An 11,609-nucleotide genomic window follows, 5' to 3' on the forward strand; every position below is an offset into this window, starting at 1 on the left:
ACCATAATGCATTATCTGTAATAAGGTAAAAATATAAAAGGTAATCAATTTACAATAAATTAATATATCTTCAAAGTGCAGATACTCAGGTCAGGACTATATTAGAAGACATAATATTGTAAATAGGGAGGGATGGATGGATTGAAGGGATTATAGGGGAATGGGGAAAAAGTAAGAACCAAGACAGATTATGTAAAGGTGCAAATTTCCAAAGATGAATGTCATTATATTGTATACCTGAAATGTACCAATAAAATTAATTTTAAAAAAGAAAAAAATAAACATATCTATTCAGAAAAAAAGGCATAATGAAGTTGTCAAGTACTAACACCTTTAGGAAGAATCAAATTGAATGCAGAATCCTCCTGTTGCGTTTTATTGGTAACTCAAATACTCAAGTGACATTATATGGATTCACATGATTTTTTGAAACATTGAAGGACTTCTGGTAAAGTTCCAAATATATCAAAACACATTCTTTGCTTCTGGAAATTCTGTTTATATTAAAAATCTTACAGAAATAGCTGCATGTCTCTGTAAAACAGAATTAAGTTCTAGGCTCAGATAACTGTAAGCAATATTTCATCTTCATCAGTGGAAGGATTCTTCACTATGTGGACTGTGGTACTAATATCTCTGCTTACTAGATATCAGTATCATCAAAAATGCTCTTGTGTTAGCTTTCTGTGGCTATGACAAAATCTCTGATAGAATCAACTTAAAAGAGGAAGGTTTTATTCTGGCTCACACTTTCAGACTTTTAGTCAATGGCTATCTGGCTCTTCGGCAGAAACATCATGATGGAAATGAGTGGCAGATCAAATCTGTTCACCTCATTATAGCCAGGAGGCGGAGAGAAAGAGACAGAGAGGAAGAGGCTGGTAGGCAAGATATGCACTGCAAAGGTATGCCTGGCCCTGCTGACCTTCTAGCGGCCCATTCTGCCAGTGAACTCATAAATTTGTTAATTCACTAGACTAAATTAGAGACCTCATGATCCAGTCACTCTCCTAAAAGCCCATCATCCAAGCCTTTAATACAATTAGTCCTTCTGGGCCTTCTTAGTAACAATTCTATAGGTTCAAAAAGCTCATTGAATGAAAAATCACTATAATAGATGGAAAAGAAGGAGTACTCTATCAGCATTGAAGAGAAGAGGCCATGGGGAGTGGGCAGGAAAATAAATTTTATTCGATGCCAGGACAAAGAGCACAAACTTATACCTTCACTGTGATTTTGTTTGCAGAAACAAGTTTTAAAAATAGCATTGACTGGCAATCCAACACAATTTTCATCATACCTTAGTCTCAACTAGACCCTACTTTACTTAGTCGTGTTACTTTCCAATTTTCTAAAATATTTATGCTGTTTTTTTCTTGTCCCCAGTAACTCAGTAGCAGAATATACATTTACTTGTTAATCCTCACAAATACCCATCCACGATATTATTTGCTGTCTCTTTTACGAATAAAGAAGCAGAGGCTCAAAGAGATTAAGTAACTTGTCCAGCAACATACAACTTGTAAGTCATAGAATTAAGGACTCAAATCCATGTTTTTTGGAATCCAAGAAAAAAAAATCTATGCTCTTCCTATAATAATTCCTTTATTTATACAACCCTCATTTTGCTGTGAAGATGCATCTCAGATAAATGCCCTCCAAACTGGCTTTGAAAAGCCTTGACTTCTGACACTGATATCTGGGACAAGTGAGTGTAGGTCCCTGAATAGGTGACACCAAGACCACAGGTTGTCACTGTTCCAAAGGAGATCCAGAAAACATTAAGCTCACATTGTGTGCCTTTCCTGCTGAGTTTATCCAGTTTTGTTTAAGCACCTATATAGCATCTATAAAGATTTTTCTCCACAGTGTGCCCCTATAAGAAGAAGTTTATCAAATAAAACCTTCCACAAGGAGCGTGAAGACATGCCACTTGCTGATGACCCCTTGCAGAGTGCTATTACTTTTAGGAACTTGGTGAGACAAATTCACTTCCCATTCAACAATTACATTTGCTCCAAATCTTGCAGTTTGAGAGGTTTTAGGTGAATGTGGGCCTGCATTTCATTTGAACAATCCCAGTCTTCCAATTTCATCCTAAAGAATGACTCTTTGAAACTCAATAATGTATTGCAGAACATGATAAACAACCCATTTCCCTGGGTTTTTTGTAATTATCTTTGGGAGATAAATCTCACATGTATGAGGAGGCAAGGTTATAGGGTGAAGTGGATGGTATTTATTTGTCCTGGCATTTGGGGGAGCGATAACTATAAAATTCATTTATTGAGCACCTGAGAAGTGTCAAGTACTAAGAGGATAATGGAATGTCACATGTACAGTTTGTGTTTCTACATCCCTGGCCATGGCTAGTTGGAGCGTGGGTGGATATTTAACCCAATTTAAATTTACTCTTGGAATTTGGAACTGCTACTGTGAATCAATGATCAGTGACTATCAATTCTTGAGTAGGAAGACATTTTAAAGGGTATGGGAGAGAACATCTCCCCCCGGAGGGGACAGAGATAGAGAAGAGAGAAACCCAGGATCAGAAAAAGGCAGAAATGGGAGCCTGTGCAAGTCACGAAAGAGAAAGAAACTGCTCAGAGAACCTGAGCAGTCCAGAAAGTGCTGCATTTATTGGCTGTAGTCCTACAAGCTGCCCAAGTGCATGTCTAGCTCTTTGAATTAAGTGAAATATCATCCTCAAAATAAACTTTTTTGTTTAAGCAAATCTGTGTAGTGTTATTTAAACTTTATACAAACAAACTTTTCCTGATGAAAACAGCTAGATTCTTTGCATACTACATCTTGTTTAATCTTTACAGAAACCCTTGCAGATAGGTACTATTATTTTTATAGATGAGGAAATGGAGATTCAGACCTGTTAAAACTTCCCCAAGATCCAGTTCATATGAATCCCTAGCAGATCCATGAAGGTGATTGGTGTTTTAGGATCTACTTTTATTTTTCTGGAGAATTTTGTAGATGCCTCTGAGGTTGGCCACTTGTTTGGTTTTCTTTGCTTATATAAAGGGCCTAGTTATCAATCTATTCCCCCAAACCTTGGTGCTAATTTCCTACAAAAAAGTCAACTCTCAGAAATGACCTAGGTATGTGCTTATGTAAGACAATCTGGAACCCTGAAAGTGTTCCAGTTGGTCTAATTAAAATCAAGCAAATGGCTTAAAATAAATTTAATTTTTCTAATTTCTTTTCCACATTGAAGTTCATCTATTAAATGGAAAGATGCATTTATGACATTTACCCCTAGGTGGGGTAAAGTAGAAGGAGGGGGAAACTAAAAGAGTATAGGAGCACAAGACACAGTGGACTAATTTTGATTTTTCCAAACAAATAAGTTTTCTGAAAAAAAATGAAACATAATTTTTAGGAAACTATTTTGCAAGGCTAAGTCATTCTTCTTCTTTTTCTCTTTGGAAATATACCTTGTCACTTGGTGAGATTTTCCATTACCATTTTCCACTTCTTGAAAAATAAACCAATTGAACCTCTTGTCTGCCAAATTCCCATGAAAGTACAATTCTGGGATCCAATAACCCAGCCAACACAGGGAAGACCCCATGAGGCAGAAATTGACTTCAGTGGCTAACAAGAATAAAAGGCAATTAGTTAGAAATATAGCATACATTTTGTAATTTTTCTAAGGTAACATTCACTATCCAGAAAACTGGCTGAACTACAGATAGTAAGAAAACTTTATAAAGAATTGAATCATGTAACTTAGTGTATAATATGAAAGCCTGCATTGGTGGAAGCAATTTTCACTATCCTTTGTGTAGTAAACTCAAGTCTGTTTGAAAAAGGTAAGCTGATGATAAATGCAGATTTGCTTTTGCTTCCAGTTTTAAACATAAAATCTTTTTAGTACCTGGTAAAGGTGATAATAAAAATAATTCTCTCGTGGAAAATGTGAGTATGTTTGCAGCTCTCCCCATAGTTCGGGGAAGTGTTTGAATACATATACATATGCATTATGATATAGTCCCTGTCACAGGACCATCTTGTAGTCTCTGGTATTGCATACAAATCTCACTTCTACCTGTCAGCAAGAAGAAAATGGTAAGTTGTTTATTCTCCGCTTACATTGTGGCACTCTGTGATTATGTGCTCCCAGTGATGTACAATGCACACATCTTTATAGCAACGATGCAAGAGCTGAAGAAAATAGTCCAAATAAAGCTTTCAGTGCAGTGTACATAGCCACCTGCACAGAGAATGCATGCAATCTTGGAAAATCTGGGACTATTCCTGTTTTTAAGGGTGACTCATGTTTTTTTACAGACTCACTTTGCTTATCTCTACAGTCAGTCACCTGACCAGTTATTGTTCCTGCTCTGCTGTATCCTAAATCCTAATCCCTCTCCAGTGCTGTCCTTCGGTGTGGCTTGATTTAGAGCCCTGTCTCCAGGAATGGAGAGTTCAGGTACAATGACAAAAAGTTCTCAGACTCTTTTTAGAAACAATCTCAAAATCTTAATTTTGTGGTTGATGCCTGTCCTCAGGCCAATGGTGCAAATGTAATCCAGTCAAGCATTTAAACATTCTGTATCAGCGGTGGTGAACCTATGGCACACATGCTACAGCCAGCTGTTTGTTATCACTGAAAGCTCTAAAAGGTTCACCATCACTGTCTATATATTCAAATGTGGGGGTCCAAAGGTAAGAGAGCCTGAAGTTTCTATTTGGACTTGTTTTGAGTTTTCAGTCTTGTTGTAGTTTTTTGGATTTTTCTTTTTCTTTTCTTTTTGGTACCGGGGATTGAACTCAAGTCTCCTTGTAGTTTGCTCAACGCACCAATATTTCAAACCTAGTTGCCTTTGACATAATTTCTTTGCACAGAGTGCCCCCTTACCATTTTACGTAGAAAATTCCTTTAGAGTCTCTTCTTATAGATATTGTGAAATAGGAAGAAAAGGTCCAAAGGGAAAGGGGAAGTGGGAAGAGTAAGGGAAAGGGAAGAGGGTAATGGAATTAATATAAGAAAAGGAAAAAAAATGGAAACGAAGTCTTTGTAAATATTGAGGGCTGGGGGGTTTGGAGGGAATGTAGGGGAATGGGGAAAAAATAAGAACCAAGATGGATTATGTAAAGGTACAAATTTCCATTGATAAATGTCATTATATAGTAAACCTAAAATGTATGAATAAAACTAATTAAAAATAAATAATGTCTATTCTTTATCACCTTCCATGTAAAGCCCTCCTTAATGATTTGGACTGGTGGTTATTTCCTTCTCTCAATAAAGTCTGTGCCTTGTATATCTCTTTAAGAAATATCATTTTGAATTTAAATATCTATCAATTTACTGCTAATGATTATTAATATCTTGTCCTCCCTAGTAGGTTATGAGCTCCTTGGTAACAAGGACTGTCACTTGTATACTTTATACCTCCTGTCTCTGTTACAGCTTGGGTTGTCACTTAGTACAAGCTCTTGAATAGAATTGAATCCCATTACAACAGGTTTCTCTATATTTCTTTGGTTATCTGATTATTTTACCAATTACAAAAAGAGCCTATTTAGAGGGTAAGAAGGGGTGAAGGGAGGGCAGGGGCAAGGGGAAAAAATGAGAACCAAGACCTGTCATGTAAAGGTACAAGATCCCAATGATGATTGTAACTGTACTGTATACCTAAAATGTGCCAATAAACTCAATGAGAGAGGAAAAAAAAAGAAAGAGCCTATTTATTTTTTTTTTACATACCTAAAATGTGCCAATAAACTCAATGAGAGAGGAAAAAAAAAAGAAAGAGCCTATTTATTTTTTATTTGTACATGGTTGCAGTATATAATGATCATATACATCATGGACGATTTCTACATGTACATAACACACCTTAATTCTTTTTTTGTCCTTTTCCCCTTTCCTCCCTCTAACTCTTCTTTCTTTTCCTATTTAAAAACCCTATTGCCATTATTTTTCCTTCAGTTGTTTTTTCTTTAAATCTCCTTTCATTTCCTCCCCCCGATCTTTGTTCTCTTCCCATTTGAACAAATTCTTCCTACTTCCTAATATCTGTCTTCCACTTTTCTCCTTATTTATATTTGGGTAGCTCACACAAGAGAAACAATGTGATATTTAAACTTGTTTGATCTATTTCACATAAAATTATGGTCTCAAGGTGCATTAATTTACCTAAAAATGTCTCAAGTTTATCATTCTTTATGGCAGAGTAATATTCCATCATATATAAGTACCACATTTTCTTTATCCATTCATCTGTTGATGGGCATATGGTCTGTTTCCAAGATTTAGCTATTACAAGTTGTACTTCTGTAAACTTGGGTAGGCATATATCACTGTGGTATGTGAACTCAGGAAGATAAATAGATAGAGAATATCTGTGTCAAATGGAGCCTGTAGTTTTAGTTTTTTGAGGAATCTCTATAATGCTTTTCACAGTGGTTGTGCCAATATACACTCCCACAAATATGGAGAAGGGTTCCTTTTTCCCTGTAGTCTTGCAAGCACTTGTAATGGGTTGATTTCTTGATGATGGCATTCATTCTGGGATAAGACATAATCTCATGGTTATTTTAATTTGCATTTCTCAAATGGCCAGTGATGTTGAACATTTTTTTTGTGTATTTATTGTCCATTTATACTTCTTCATCTGAGAAGTGTCTATTCATTTTAGATGTTCATTTTTGAATTGGGTCTTTAAATTTGGGGGTTCTAATTTCTTTGAGTTCTTTATATATTGTAGATATTAATCTTCTGTCTAAGAAGTAGCTGGAAAATTTTCCTCAGTTTTCTAGGTTGTCTCTCTACTTTGTTGGTGGTTTCCTTTGCTGTGCAGAAGCTTTTTAATCTGATGTGATGCCATTTGCTTATTCTTCATAATATTTCCCATACAACTGGGATTTTGTTCATAAAATCTTTGCATACTCATATGTCTTCAGAATTTTTACTTTTTCTATCCATTTAAACCTCAGTCCATGACACAGCTGGGGGAGCCTGCAGAAGAGGATATATTCTTGACTTCATCTCTCTTTGGTCTCCCAAGGAAGAGACTCATTAATCTCCTTACTGTAAACTGTGATATGGGTACATAGGCATTATTTATGGTCTTGGGCTTTAGTTAGAGGCTATTCTCATTAATTAGTTGTCCACATTTCAAGCTCATGGCTTTCTGGGGTCACTTTAGCTCTAGAAGCACTATTGGTAATAGCTTCCAAATATAATCCAAAGTCTAGATTATCTTCAAATAAGGAAAAATCTTCCTTTACTTGAAGAATAGCAGTGAAATAGATTTATGTTCTTCCCTCTTCACTGGACTCACTGTCTGAAATTCACCACGGTTAAATTGCCAGTTGGTCAGGCTCTTAAGATTTTTGAATATCATTGTGCATTATTGATACTGATTTGTAAATAACAAATTATATCCACGAATAACAGGAATCCACCAAAGGTGGTATCCTCTTTTTATTCACAGGTTGTTAAGGTTCTGGCCTTTGGCCAAACTTAGTACTTTGTTCTGCTTTGAAATATGAAAGGGAAATGTAATATTATGTTTTAGAAAGATTCCAACTAAAATGGTTTTTAATTAGAATTAGGCAGTTTATTGTCATTTACCAATTATTCTTTTTCTTAAGGTGTTCTATATTTTCATGTTTGAATTTTCAAACTACTGTGTTAAATTTCAAAACTTCCAGATGTTGTGAAGGAAGGAAGAAATTTAAATACACTGAAATTTTATTCATTTATTCTTTCATTCAACAAAGAGCCTGAGATACAAAGATAAATAATAACTAGTACTCTCAGCTCGTTAACATTCTGGTAAGGAAGAGCACATATTGAAGGAAAGCCATGATAAGTTGGAGGGAAGGATTAAAGAATGGGCTGGATGCCCAAAAAAGGGATATCTCATTATACCGGGGAGTGGGAAGAAGTGGCCTCACAGACTTCCTAGAGCCCTGAGCCAAATACTCTGTCTTCAGCTCTGAGCAGCATGTACACAGAGGAGGTGGATCAATGAGGGCTGAGATTCATGTTCCAGGCAGAAGGAATAGTATGGAGAACAAGTGCAGGGAGACCTAGGAAGAAGTATGACTCTCTCTCATTGCTTCTTGACCTTATGGAAAGATCAAGTGAAGTATGACTGTCTCTTTCTAGAGCGCATAGAGCTGTAGAAGTGAGGGATTGATTCATGCTATAAAATCAGTAGATTCTAAAATAAGTTCTGAAAGATAAGCTAGGTAGGAAATGGTGCAGCAGACATTACCAACAGTAACAGAAGTCGTAGAATGGTAGAAAAGATTCTTGATTACAGACAGTGGGGAAAAAGAGATTGGGAATTTAGGCTAAACTGGGAGCACAAGAGCATCATATTTAAATGTGAGCTCTCAGCAGGAGAACAGCACAGCAGCAACAAAATGAAATTTGAATCCACATGAGAGATCACGAAGTCACGTCTCCTTGGGTTTCATTAGATTCCACGTATACCAGTAGAGGTGTGTGATGAAGCCAGGGGCAGTGTCTTCACTTGCCATGAGAATGCACGAATCTTTGGCCCATGGATGGGACACAGGTGTTAAACCTGAAGGTGAGACCAAAAATGATAATGGGGTAAAACCAGAATGGAATCTACTTTGAGGTTCTATAATACTGTGTAAACCCCACCTCCCACAAGGTCTCAGCAATTTTGTTATTTTCTGTTAGATTAAGACAAGTTTTGAAGTAACAAAATAAAATTATGGATCAGTGTTGGAAATCTTGTTGAAAGTAGTTATGCCTGTGATAGGAATCTGCCTTTACGAGGTTTTGGAAGGCTGTTAGTAGGCTGGGTTGGGCCAGATTTAGCAAAACTCTGTCTCAAAATTAAAAATAAGAGCAGGGGACACAGTCTGAAGGCCCTGGTTTTGATCTCCAGTAGGGCAGCAGAGGGAGGAGGCAGTTGATTGATGTATCCTTTTTCTAAAAATGTTTTTTCTAGTAATGGCTGCCTGGTATACTAGTAGGGGTTATTAAAATATTGAAATGAATTGATTTAATTAGTCATGAGCAAATGAATTTGAATAGGCAAAAGCATGATCACAGAAGTTACCTCACAAAACTTTCATAAAATGAGTTTTTGTTTGATTTAGGTGGAGTAGTAATCAGAGCAGACTCATAGGGACTGTCACTGAGTTCTTTATTTTTTCTTTCTGTAAAATAACTTTCTTGTCTGTGAACCTACAGCCTTGCACATGATAGGCAAGCATTCTGCCCCCGAGCCCCTGCATTCTTCTTTCTAAAGAATTATCTGTCACTTGCTCTAAGGTAAGTAGAGATCTATGGTATGTCAACTGAAGCTTGGAAGCTCCTGGAATTGCTACCATTGAGAGTTCATATCAACTCCAGACCCAGAGGTGGGGACAACGATATTTAGGGAGGAGAATCGCATGACTGGCATTGAATATTTCTTTGCTATGATATGGGTAGTAAGTTGTACCAAGAAAGAGAAATTAACTTGGTGTGTAAGGCATACTAGCCAAATCGATTGTGATATACAATACTAACGAGAAATAATTTGTAACATGCCTTTCATTCCTACTTAAGATCACAAAGTGGATTATGTAAAAATATTTATAAAAGAACCACATCAGAATTTAAGTAGAACATTACTTTAGTCAAACCTTATGCCTGCCTGCAGGAGCTTCTATTCTTGCCAGAGAGATAAGCAAGAAGCCATATACATACTGTATTCCTTACTGTATTTTATTCCTTACTATATATTTTGCTTTTATTATGTGCCAAAGGATGTGTAGATAAAGCAAAAGCTCAAAATAAAATCTTGGAAAAATTAATTTCTTAAAAACCTCTACAAAGGTTACAACCTAGAAAACAAGAACTGTATTTTTTGGCATAGTCCATTTTTTTCTCCCCCCCATTTTAATTAAACTGTAATATCTTTAGGGCAGACAGATTCTCTCTGGTTTTCCCAATTCCCTGTCTATGCTGCCTGCCTGGTGCCTGGAGGCATTTGAGTTGCATCTTTAGGTAAATAACTTGTTCACATGAGAAAAAGGACACATTTTTTAACATAAAAGAGCAACAAAAGATATTAAGACAACTATGGGAATTTTGGCTCTGAACAGTGGATAAAATTTGGATAGATAGAAACTTTCAGGGTAGATTGGACAATAAATCATCCTCTAGGTGCTGAGTTTCAAATCAATTGAAATATAGACATAGAAACAGGAAGAGGCCCCATGTGAACATCAGCTTTTTCATGTATGTATTAATCAAGATAGGTCAGGGTACGCTGTGGTGAGAAATGAACATCTCCAGAATCTCAGTAGCTTCATACACCAAAAGCATTTATTTCTTGCTTCTGCTTAGCCTAGAACATACCATTAAGGTGCTCTGCCCACTGTAGTGCTGCAGTGGCCCCGACTGACCAAAGTCTCATCTTGGGTTGTTCTTCCATGATGGCTGAAACTATAGGAGGGAGATAAAGTATAAAGCTCACTGTCCTTTAAAGCTCTCCTTCACACTGCATTGGTCAAAACAAGTCACACAATAAAGTCTAACTTCAAAGGATGTGTGAAAATAAAATCTTACCATGTTGCACAAAGGAGGAGAAACTGAGTAGCCCTCATGACTGCCCTGTCAAGTAAATTGGACTGGTTGAGAATACTGAGACTCAAAATGGTCAGAATAGTCCTATTCTGCTCCTTCTACAAGGTTTGACCTGAAGAACAAATGTTAGCAGCTAGCCATGCCAAAGAGCTTGGCTCACTGTTCTCCGTAGATGGGTACAGATAAGCAGAGAGGAAGAGAGGCCACAGCGACATTTAATATACAACTTTCCCTAGTGTCAGGCTTATCTGTCCTTCAGTGAGATGAAGCCCCCTTTTTTCAGGTTAGAAAGATATAAGCCAAAGTGAGTGAGAAGGAAGACTGTAATATTTTAAGACAAACAAATAGAAATCTGCTAAGTGGGAAGTATCGGGGAAGTTCTTATAATTCCCATTTAAAGACAATGGGGCCAACCTAGCTCTCTCACTATGCCAAGAAGCCTATATTATGATCTTCAAAAAATTATTTTTGCTATCACACTCCCTAAAACACTTTAAAAGATTATATATTCCCTCATGCATTTTGTTTTGTTTTGTTTTATTGAGATAGGATTTTGCTATGCAGTTCAGGTTGGCCTTGAACTCATTATGTAGCCCAGGCTGGCCTTGTACTTGTGGCAATCCTCCTGTCTCAGCCTCCCAAGTGCTCAGACTACGAGTGTATGCCACCATGCCCAACATCCTCATAAATGCTTAAGCTTACATATACAATATTTAACAATCTGACATACATAATTTCTAGCCTGCATGTTGTAATGTGCTTTGAACACTACATTTTCATTATAATCTTGGAGCTGCAGATATTGCTCATTTCATTCACAGAAAATGTCATGATTGACCCATGGATGGATCAAAGGAAGAAAGAAAAGAAGAAAGTTTTTTGGCCAGGATATAGTAGTTAACTCCTTTCAGTATTTTGCTCTTTCCCAATTCTCCTCTAAGAGAGGTACTTTTCATGCTATTTTTTTTTTTTGGGTGCTTTGAAGAAAGGAACAATTGTGAAACTCAGTATAGCTCAAGGA

The sequence above is a fragment of the Fukomys damarensis genome, unplaced genomic scaffold, assembly GCF_012274545.1.
Source record: "Fukomys damarensis isolate Sample0158 unplaced genomic scaffold, DMR_v1.0_HiC HiC_scaffold_29, whole genome shotgun sequence".
Taxonomy (NCBI): Eukaryota; Metazoa; Chordata; class Mammalia; order Rodentia; family Bathyergidae; genus Fukomys; species Fukomys damarensis.